The following is a 12,268-nucleotide window of genomic DNA, read 5'->3' on the forward strand; positions in this document are numbered from 1 at the left end:
TGAATATTTTAATAAAGAAGTAGAAAACTTTTAAAGAAAGACTTTCTGCAAACTGCAAACTAGTACAACCTCTGTGGAAAGCAATATGGAGATACCTCAAAGAGCTAAAAGTAGAACTGCTATTTGATCCAGCAATCCCATTACTGGGCATCTACCCTAAGGAACAAAAGACATTCTATAATAAAGACACCTGCACTAGAGAGTTTATAGCAGAACAATTCACAACTGCAAAGATGTGGAAACAACCCAAGTGCCCATCAATACATGAGTGGATTAATAAAATGTGGTACATGTATACCATGGAATTCTACTCAGCCACAAAAAACAATGTTGATCTAGCACCGCTTGTATTATCCTGGATAGAGCTGGAATCCATTCTACTAAGTGAAGTATCACAAGAATGGAAAAACAAACACCACATGTACTCACCATCAAATTGGTATTAACTGACCAACATTTAAGTGCACATATAATAATAACATTCACAGGGTGTCGGGCAGGTGGGAGGGAGGAGGAGGGGATGGGTATATTCACACCTAACGGGTGTGGTGCGCATCATCTGGGGATGGACACACTTGAAGCTCTGACTCGTGCAATATATGTAACCTAAACATTTAAAGCCCCGTAATATGCTGAAATTAAAAAAAGTAAAAATTTTAAAAAAAGAAAGTCTTTCTAATATTTTCCTTTCTTCTTTCATTTTGGAATTGAGATATATATATATATATTCATTTTTATTGATTTCCTTTGACAAAATTATTTTTACATCTTTTGAAATTCACATTCCCATTTATTAATTTAGAGGTTGAATAAAAAATATGCCTACATAAGTCGGATTCCTCTGAATCCAGAATATATCCCTTTTCTTAAATTTTGAAAATTGAGACTTAACATATAGAAGTGACCTCTTCAGCTTCCCTGAAATAAACAACGCAGAAAAAAGAGGACTGAGGGTCCTTGGCTAAAGGTCCAATTTTAAATCACTTGTGGAAGCCTGTTAGGAAAGCTCCCTACCAAAAATACATCCCCAACTGAACAAGAATGCCACTCCTGACAATTCTTTATTTTGTATTAAACACTTTCTTCACCTGGACATTCTTATTTAACATTTAATATTTCAGGGATGAGTCACACTCTAAACCATCAATATATTTAAGTTAATTTGCCAGCTCACTTTCTTTAAGAGTAGTAATCAGCCTTGTGTGACTCTTGGACAACTGTGAGAAAAGGAATGTTATAGCATGGAGAAAACTTGTTGATATGGAGATGTAAGCAATGCTGAAAACAAGTTTTCCCTGGAGTTAGCAGCCATGAATGGCTCTGTATTTACTATATCTTGTATTATAATAACTGATATAACTGCCTGCTTCACCTCCAAGACTGTTGCAATCCTAATCTGTTGTTTTTGGTTTTCTCATATTTTTCTTACTTCACTATTTTCTTTTGAACTACTGGTCTTTATCAGTTCTCAGAGATCCTTTAGTTCAAAGGAGACAGTATCTACTTCTGAGAAAACTGCAATCCAGAACGTCTATGGAATTGTTTTTATCAATCACCAAACCCAGCTGTGAGTAACCCACATTATCTAACAACAAAATTATGTCAATAATAATAAGAATGACAATTCTATAATCAACAGTTGTTGAGGTTTATTATGTGTCAGGAATTCCTCTGAATATTTTGCATGGATTATCTTATATAATTTTTACAGTAGCCCTTTAAGGTAGGTATTATCTCCATGTTTTGGATATTAGGACAAAGGCACAAAGAATTTTAAAAACTTTCTTAAGGTCACACAACCTACAAGTAGACAGAGTCAGAATTTCAACTTATATCTTCTAAAGACAGGGCCTATGCGTTTTGACACTATGTAATATTATTTTATATAGAAAACACTTCCAATACTTTTAGCATATCGATAGTTTCATGAAGACAATGGCCTTATGTTAGTACATTTACTAAGCATAAATATTACTCAGTATGACAGAAATTATTGTTATTACAAATTTACACCATGAAAAGTTGGTAATTCATCTACATATATTTCTTTTATTAGGAATTTTTTTTTCTGTATTGGAAGGATTTAAAGCCAGCATGCCATTCCAGATTTTCATCCTCAAGTGTAAATTAGATAATAATTTGGCTTTAGTGGCTGAACTCTAACCAGCATGTAATTTACTGCACTACAGCACAAGTATTATCGCCCGAAACCAGAAAGAGAGGTATAGCCTTTGGTAGCTATGGATTGAAATAACGAATCTTTTGTTTTGATTTCTTTTCAGTACATTTTAAATTAGGAGCAAAATGTTGATTACTAGCTTCATGGAACGTCTCCCTAAGATCTTAATGGTGGAGCAAAATACATAGTCTGTATGCTTCTTATCCAAATAAGTAAATTATTCTTTTTTAAAATAAATTTTATTTTTTAATTGACAAATCATATTATACATATTCATGGCATACATAGTGTGTCAATACATACAATGTACAGTGATCAGATCACGGTAATTAGGTGAATTATTCTTAATGGCAAATACTGAGAAGATTTTGTCCATTGTTATTGGTATTCACAAGACCTTGTTATCTTGGATGAGAAAACTGATTCCCAGCTAGCAATAAGTTATTTCTGCCTGTTTACATCCCAATGAGGATTATTTCCCATTAGTTTTATAAAAATGACATGTTTTCCCCCAAGAGATCAATAGAATACTTAGGAAGGCTTGAACATCTCCAAATATAGAAAATGATACTGAAAAATATTTTGGTATTCCAAGTTCTCTCAATAATTGGCCATATGATGACTATGTGGACAAGAAGTTTAGAGGTCAAAGTGTTTGGATTATTATTAAGGAGTATACATGTTATCATTTAAAGCAGCGGTCCCTAACCTTTTTGACACCAGGGACTGGTTTCATGGAAGACAATTTTTCCATGGATGAGGATGGGGAGGGGGAATGGGGGATAGAACGGGGAAGTGGAGCTCAGGAGACAATGCACAGCCCTGTTTTTAACAGGCCATAGACAGGTACCAGCCCTGGCCTGGGGCTTGGGCACCGCAGATTTAAAGGATGGGATAAATATTTTTAAAAAAACAATGGAAAATAGAACAAGTTTTGTTCATTTATGTCTATCATTCTAATGTATCTTAGGAACTATATATAAAATTAATAACTGGTTATGCTAAAAAGTGCGGGTGTTGGTGAGCTGGTGTGTACATCATAAATTGTACTAATTTTCACATCAGATTATTCAAAGATAGAATGTACTATGGAAATAGAACTCTTCCCTAATTTTCTAGAGTTGGTTTCTGCAAATGAGGTTTATGAAGTATGGAGAAATCTGTTTTCTGTACTATGAAAAATAGAGAACTGAACCCACAGGAATAGTGGTATCACTCTGAGTAGCAATATCAACAACCTATCCCTGATTATTTCCTTAATTTTTAAATTTTTTCTCTATCTTACTCTTCCTTCCATCAAATTTTCTATGAATAGTTATAATTCCTAAAATATTTCCCAAAATAAAGAAAAACCTTGCTGAACAGATTTTATGATAAAGGCTTAATACGTGATTAATGAATTAATATTTCAATGTACTAAACTATAACATATTATAAATACTATCCACCTCTTTCCCTAAATTTAAAAGACAACAATTTTTTAAACTCAAGATTCAAGATATTTTCCTTTCACATCCATATTGCCAGCATGATGTAGGAGAAGGTAGGGTGATGTGTGTGTGGCAAGAAAAAAAAACACATGATATCAAAGAAATAGGAAGGAGAAGAAGACTAACAGGATGGGGAGTACGAAGTCAGGAAAATCACATCATAGCAGTTTTGTAAAATCATCATTGTATTTACCTCCTTTAGAATTTAGCTGGATGTAACAATACAAGATCATTTGTCCTGTAGAGGTAAATGTAAATGAAGTACAGTGCTTTTAGTAGAACCTAGAAGCAACCTTGAAGACCAGATGATTCATGAGAGATTGATGAATCACAAATTTGCTAGGTGGATTAAGGCCCTGACCTTGTGTTTTTGAGAGGGAGACTGAAAGGTAAGTATCTTATTATGACATGAATTTTTAAAACTGCGTGTGTCAGTTTTTATAACCTTCAGCAAAAATAATGAAAATTAATGAAATATTTCAGTACCTGTGCATTTTAATACCCTCACAGAAAAAAAAAAAAAGGTGTACAGATCTTATAGTTTTCATAATGTAGGTTAGGTATAGGTGTTAGTAAATGTAATCAAAGCAGTTTCTTTCCTGTTAATATATTTATGAAGATTTAAACACATTTTTTATCTACATACCATTATATTTCCTTTTGATACAGATTTTAGAAAGAGATTTTTAGCTATATCTTTGTTATCCTACTTACCATGCTCTTGAATTTATTTGGGATATTTTTCAAATGATTTGATTGTAGTAAGCTTTTTTGTTCAAATATTGAAGGGAGTCTATATAGTTTGAATTGCATAGTTTTTCTCTAGATGCCTGAATTGATTCTTATAGATAATGTGAATCAGAAATGCAGAGGTATTTCACTAATTTCTTGGGTTTTGGAGAATGCTGAATTAAATGTGTAAGTCAGTCTTCTAAAGGGTTGCAAGGAGAGTTCATGGAGGAAGGAGATTGAGATCAGGAGGATAGATGAACCTGAGAACAGTCTGGGTAATTTTAGGAATTGAATGGAAGGAAGGTAGGTAATACTGGGAGAAATATCACCTGTGGCATACTTGAGATGCATTTCTACATGAAGCATGTTGAGAATTTCTAATACCTAGGCTTCTGGGAGAGAACAGATTGCTTGTCCAAGGCAGGTGGCAGAAGAAGACTGGCCCAGTGCCCCATGGTATGTTTCTAACCTGACTTTGGCAAATGCAGGCATCAATGTCCAAGAGAATCCAATCTGGTGAGAGGGATATGATATTGGGATTACGGGACGCAGACAGTACAGTTGTCCCTCAGTATCATGGGGTATTTGTTCCAGGACCCCTATGGATGCCAAAATCTGTAGATGCTCAAGTTCCTTATATAAAATGGCGTAGTACTTGCATATAACCTAAGCACATCCATCTGTATACTTTAAATTATGTCTAGATTACTAATACAATGTAAACGCTATGAAAATGTTGTTATACTGTATTGTTTAGGCAATAATGACAAAAGAAAAGTCTGTACATGTTTAGTACAGATTTTTTTTCTTGAATATTTTTGATCCATGGCTGGTTGAATCCACAGATGTGGAACACACTAATATGGAGTGCCAACTGTACCTCAATGGGTAATCAGTATATTTACGGCATGAGCCCATCTACTGACAGGGGAGACAGGCAGTTTAATTGATCTTCATGTTCTTTCCCCAGTATATTTAAGTCAACATTGCAAATGGTCCAGTAGACTAGGACTTAGTCCCTGTAGAATATTAAAGCACAAGTCAGGTGAGAATTGAGGCAGAATTCCAGTTGTGAAGTCTGAAAATAGAGGAAGGTGTAGGGTGGTTATGTCAGAGACACCAGAGCCTAGCTCCATAGTAGCAAGCCAAATTCCACTACAGATTACTTTGTTTCTTCAGTCAGGCAGGAGAAATTCCTGGGCTAGGTGGTAACCAAAGGACCAAGAGTGCAATGCAGCATCTCTTAACAGCCACTGTACATCTGTGATGCTGTGTTTTGAAACAAAGTTCACCAAAGCCAAAAGAACATCAGCTGAAACAAAAACCAAGTTCAGGTAATCAATGAGTCCAGCAGCGAAGTGATCCATCTGGAGAGCAAATATCGTACTCTGAAAACAAAAGAAAAATCCAAATAAGTACCAGACAAAAAGTCAATATAATTAAAGGTGGTAGAACTAAATTGGATGTATATACTTCCTCAACTTATAAGCATCCCATTTTTGTTTAGCCATTATTTTGGTCAGAGGGTATGGGTATAAAACAATTAAATTTGTCAGGTTTTGATTATCTTGGATTTTTCTTTTTTTTTTTATTTCAGGGTATTATGAGGGTACAAACATTATGGTTACACTTTATGTCTTTGCCTCACCCAAGCAAGGGCTAAAGGCATGCCCTTCCCCTCTACAATGCTCCCCGTGTCCTTTAGTTGCAGGTTTACCCCCCATCCCCCTAATCCCTGGAGAGTATTACTGCTATATGATCACCCTAGTGTTGATCTTGCATTTCACAGGCAACAGTGATTCAAGCTGAAAAGGGTTGAACTATGTTTTTTAGAAATTGAAAAGGAGTAAAGCTTGCTTCCATTGACTTAGCATAGACTTCTCAACTCTGTGTATACACCCCGAAAAAAGAAAGGCAAAGAAAACACTGGTTTGAATCTCACTTCATTTCTTGTGCATTAATTCTTTCTGTATCTTATATCTTATATACTTTATAAGGGTTAATCTCTTAAATAGGAAAAGAATTATGTACAGCACTAATTTCCTGTGGGTTCTCAAAATGTTAAAGAAGTATTATTACATGAGAGGGTATTAGTTTCAGCCATACATGACTATTGGAGTTCTTCCACAGTCCATTTATGTAACCAATCATGTTTGATTTCTCTAGGTCATAGCTGAATATGTTGTAAAAATCAAGGAAAGGTTCAAGTAAAATAAGGTGACTTGGTGAATTATTTCACTTACGTGAAGTCACTAAAGAAAATTTAAGACATATATGTCCAGAGTTCATAATCAGAATCTCCAATGTTTTCTCAGAATAATGGCTTTTAATCAAAGATCATTTATGAAAAATCACTAAAGAAAATTTAAGAATTACAGGCAATCCCTGGGTTACAGATGACCTGACTTATAGCATTCTATACTTAACGAATGGGCTTCCAAGACTCTCCATAAGGATAATTTATAATTGAATAATTAAATGAATAACTTGGGAACTAGCTTCCGTGTGTGTCAACAAACCACATGGTGTAAGCAGTTCATTGATGCAGCATCTTCATGCTAGTGGCTAGTCTCATCTTTACATGGCTGCTTAAGCACAGCATCACTTTTGTCTTAACATTTTTATTCAATTTTATGAGTCTGTGTTTACCCTTATGACCATGTCTCCAAAAGGAAAGTCCACTGCAAGTCCTGGTGAGCCTGCAGGGAAGAGAAAGGTGATTACTATGGAAACAAAAGTAGAAATAAGCGTTCAGAGAAAGGCTGGAGGTCATCATTCATTGGGAAAGCATTAGGCTTCAGTGCTCGACTATCAGACAATGGTAAAAGATGAAGTGAGAATAATGAAACATGTGAAAGGCAGTGCTCCAATTAAAGCATTGGTTAGTAATAAGCAGCGTAGTGGATTAATTATTGAAATGGAAAGGCTATTACTGATTTGATTAGAAGACCAAAATAAACATAACATTTCTATTAGCCTAGCATTGATGCAACATTAGGTGAGTGTTAACCTTTAATATTCTTTTTTCAAATTTTTGCTATCTCCTGTCTAAACTCTTTGTATGAGTTTCTGTTTATTTGAATTAAAAGAAAGAGTATACTAGTTTCTGTAACTTATTATAGTACAGGGGTGTTACTATTATTACACCATATTGTTATTATAACATATGAGCCATTATAGTATTGTTATTATTATTACCTATATGCACTGTTCATCAGGGATCCAAGTTACATACAAATCTGACCTAAAGACATTCTCAGGAATGTATCTTGTCTATGACCCAGGAACTGCCTGTATATTGGCTGGGAAGTGGGTAAGTTTTGCAAATAGACAGCGGAGAATACTCGACTACAGAGTTATATTACAAAGCACTATAAAAAAGGAGATATATTGTCCCATATTCTATGGGGCTATATACCTTTCTAGATAAGATACTACAGAGGGAATTTAGTATAATTTATTTGGGATTAACTACAGATTTAAAAGGAAAGTTTAAATCAAACATCTAGCTTATACACGATTCTATAATAATATGGTTCACAGTAAAATAAATATTTTATACAACTTAGGGCTTGGTTGGAGCCTTTAAGTTTTAATTTTACCACTGGTAAAACTGAGTGGAGTTAATTATTTTTAAAACCTCAGGAATTCAAACTTTTATCATTGCCATGCAGATTGAAGTGCTTGAGGGAACCTGAAACCAGAGTCTTCAGAGGAATCCAAGATGAAGAGAATCATTTTGTTAAATTGAAGCTTAAATTTCCAAGGTAACAACTAATGCTACAGATTTAAATTGCACACTCCTCTGATTCAGATACTCTTAGAGAGTAAGTTTCTCATTGCTTGTAATTATGTACGGTAAACACATTTTGGGAATGTACATTAATTCTCTGAACTACAGTATAATTGTTTATCTACTCTGGTTGTGTTTGATCCAAGCAAATGGTTGGACTTTCTCAATTTGTTTTCACAAATTTATCACTCAGTTGATAAGCTCTCCAAATAATTTATCAAATTATATAGTTTGAATTGTGGGATTATATAGGTGCTTTTATTGTAGCTATAGCACCACTGTCAAAGAACCATCCACTCAGAATAGTTTGGGGGAAGGAAGCCAACAATTAAAAATTATTTTCCTTGAAATTTGAGTGTTTTATTTCCACATTTGGTCTTTGAGAACAGCAGTTCTTAATATAGGTCCATGGATCTAAGGGAATACAGGAAGCATTTACATTTGTATTCAATCTTTTTTGAATATATGAAATTATATTTTCTAGAGGAAAGATTCATAATTTTTGTTCGCTTTTCACATAGATCTGTGAACCAAAAATAGATTTAAAAAAAAAACACCTTTGCAGTGTGCAGATGACCACTTTTCATCTTAAGGACTCTTTCTAACTGAAATTTAAGTAACAGTATCCCAAATCTAAGTGTGTTAAAGAAATCCTTTTTCCCTTACTCTAAAGTGACATTTGGCATGCTTTGGAGTCTGAGTATGATTCAAAGTACAAATCTTATCTGACTCCGTGACTGAGAAATCCTACTGAATTTTCGTAACAATTGTCCAAATAAAATACATATGATGAAAAAGAGACTGCTTGGAGAGGATTTCATTCATTTAAAAGCTCTCAGTAACCCTGGCTTAAGCATAATCTAAAAAGAGATATGATGTAGAGAGGTAAAGAGGGCTATTAGGAGCCCATGACAGCTTCAGTGTTTGCTTTCTTAATTGGGGTGCCCAGTGTACCCCTTGGCATGGAAGTTGATCATCTCAGAGTATTCCTAGACCACAGCTGCTACTTCCATGTGGCAGCTATGGAAAGCTGTCATCCAGTTGTTGACATGAAGGTTGCAACCTTTTCTCTTCTGTCTTTCACGGCAATCTACACCATTCTGTCAGTCAGGATAACTACAGTAGAATGGCTCCTATCCTTGAAGGCCACTTGATAGGTCCACCTGGGACAGTATAAGAGGTTATGATCATGCCCATTACTTCCAGCATACACTTGTTTATTCATTCCTTTAAACCACAGTGTGTGGATTTTCAGTTATCTTTAACTATCCCTGTACATCTGCATGGTAATTAGGATCAGCTGAAATGCCCCTGCTGTTGCTCCTCTAATTTTAATTGGAGGTAAACAGAGACGGTATGTATCCCTGTGAGAGCTTTGCTTTCAGGAGACGACTCGCTGACAGAAAAGTGAGGCTGCATTTCTCAGTCTGTTTTATTCCAGTGAGTAGAGGCTTTCTTGATTTCTTTTGTGAGTTCACTGTTAATAATGTGTTTGACTTGGTGTATTTTGAGCTACATCTTATAAATGACCCTTTGATTTCTGCTTTAAAAAGGAAAAATATAGAATCTTCATGGGATTTAATGAATTTTAGTTTTTAGAAGCTATTTTGGCTCTGCATTAAAAAGCAGGAGAGATGCTTACTTCTCATTTTTCAAAACGAGACTGTTACTAGTAGGACTGGCAGTAAGTGAATTGGAAGTAAGATATTATCCTTTTGCCTCATGAATGTCAGGAAGAAGAAACAGAAGAAAGGGATAATATAATAATTACACTAGGGAATAAGAGACTGGATCCTTGGTGGCATAAGCTCTGTCTGATATCCTACATGTTTATAGATCCATCTACATAAGATAATAAGAACTCAATGGCTATAAATTCTTGGTCAGTATTCTTATTAGTTTGCTTGTGTCATATCAAAACACAAGGTTAACTTCCCTGCATACTTTCACTCCAGTGTCCTTTTCTCCTCACGTGTTGCTTTATTAATAATAATTATAAACACCAATATGTTTGTGTGTATGGCATTGGATCTATATTTTATAAAACCAAGACATTTCACTAATTTTCCTTGGATTATATCTACATTATAGAAAAATATGTGTACATACTAGGGAGGAGGTTCAAAGTGGTCCAAATAGATTTGTACTTGGTACTTTAGGATTACCACAGTTTTTCTTAGCAGTCAAAAGTGGATTCTGCCTGCCATTTGACTGTATGACAATCTATATAGTTTACTCATTCTGAGATTTTTGATCACCAGGTTTCTTGGGGGGAGGTGCAAAAGAGAATCACATACACAGACATAAGCATTATTCTGACCTGCTATGATGTATAGACATTTATAGTACACTTTGCATATTTTTTGGTATTCTCAACAAATGACAAAATATCAATTTTTCTGAAAGTGGAATAAATGCTCAAAAACATTTTCCACATATGGGAATGAAAAAAATGGCCACAGAAGAGATAATGTGGAAAATTCAATCTACAAATATTTGCCCCTTTGTTTCTCTGATTTACTTGGTGATTCAATGATAGTTAAATTTTTCTCAATTTGTTAAGATTCCAATGGAGAGTAGAAAAAGAAAGATCATACTTGAGATAAATTAACAGCAAAACGAAGCAAAAAACCAAAAAAGACAAATCACCCACCCCCACAATAATAAAAGCCTAAGTCCAACTACAAATAAGATACAAAGTAACGTAGAAGACAGTACACAGAATGAAAGGGAAGCCACCATCAGGTACCTATAGAAAGTCTTCCCACTTCATACCTACCCTCTGTCCCCGAAGAAGTCAGTCCATTTCCTGAGAATGTTTGCTAATCTGCTTTGTTTTTTCCTTTTCTGAAAGTAAATGTGCAATGAAGCAAATTATCTCCAATTGCACAAATAATATATTGAAGTAATTAATCCCATTGAAGCTATTTTTGAAGAGGTCAGGTTGAAGACAATTTTCTGTTAATGACTGAAGTCCAGAAGGAATAAATAAATAATGAGGGAAGATATTTATTTTTCAATCATGAATCAGCATTTGGGCCTGGAAGTAAATGTGCAATGAAGCAAATTATCTCCAATTGCACAAATAATATATTGAAGTAATTAATCCCATTGAAGTTATTTTTGAAGAGGTCAGGTTGAAGACAATTTTCTGTTAATGACTGAAGTCCAGAAGGAATAAATAAATAATGAGGGAAGATATTTATTTTTCAATCATGAATCAGCATTTGGGCCTGGGAAATAATTAAATGTTTATACAAATGGCAGTATGGAGGGAATAGGTATTTGAAGTGCATGGGAAGTGTGTGAAGAATGGCAGAAGATAAAGATATTGAGACCATTAATCTTTAGTCTTAAATTTGCTTTTAATATTAATCAAATGAGATTTGTGAAATTTAGGTCGTGTATGTCTTGTAGTTGCGGTATTGGAAATTCATGTTTTGGGTCAATATTGGTGGCTGAACATAGTTGAGCTTTCTCTTGACATAATTTAACAGATTTTTAGTGTGTGAGGAGGTTAATTCAATTATATACCAAATAAAATCCTTTCTATATATTCCCCTAATAATAAAGTAAGTCTGATACAAAATTTCTCCCAATTTAATATCCAAATGCTTTCTTTCCTGTTATGTTACATATCACATTTATAAAGCATTGTAGAGTTTAACATTTAATCAAATCCACGACATAAAACTACACATAACACAGACTTCTATAGTTTTACCCTTCCTCTGTGTGTCTGTGCGCATGTATGTGTGTGTGATTAGAAGAATGTGCTTTCCTTGAGAAATTATCGTAGGATGATGCAATCCATGAGGTTCTAATAAGAACCCAGGAACACCAATGATTTATGGCTCTATATAACTCTTGGACATATACATCTATGTACAGCATCTTATAAATTATATTGCATGTTGTACAAAGCCATAAATTATCAATATTCCTGTGGGTTATCACCATTAAAGACTTTTGTACCTGACTACAATTGTGAGTTTCTATAATTCCATTGTAAGTTCTTTTACTAATGATTTCAGTATCTGCTAAATGGAAAACTGTAGATGTAGTGGCTGACTA

This window comes from Propithecus coquereli, unplaced genomic scaffold (genome assembly GCF_000956105.1).
Source record: "Propithecus coquereli isolate 6110/MARCELLA unplaced genomic scaffold, Pcoq_1.0 Scaffold31, whole genome shotgun sequence".
NCBI lineage: Eukaryota > Metazoa > Chordata > Mammalia > Primates > Indriidae > Propithecus > Propithecus coquereli.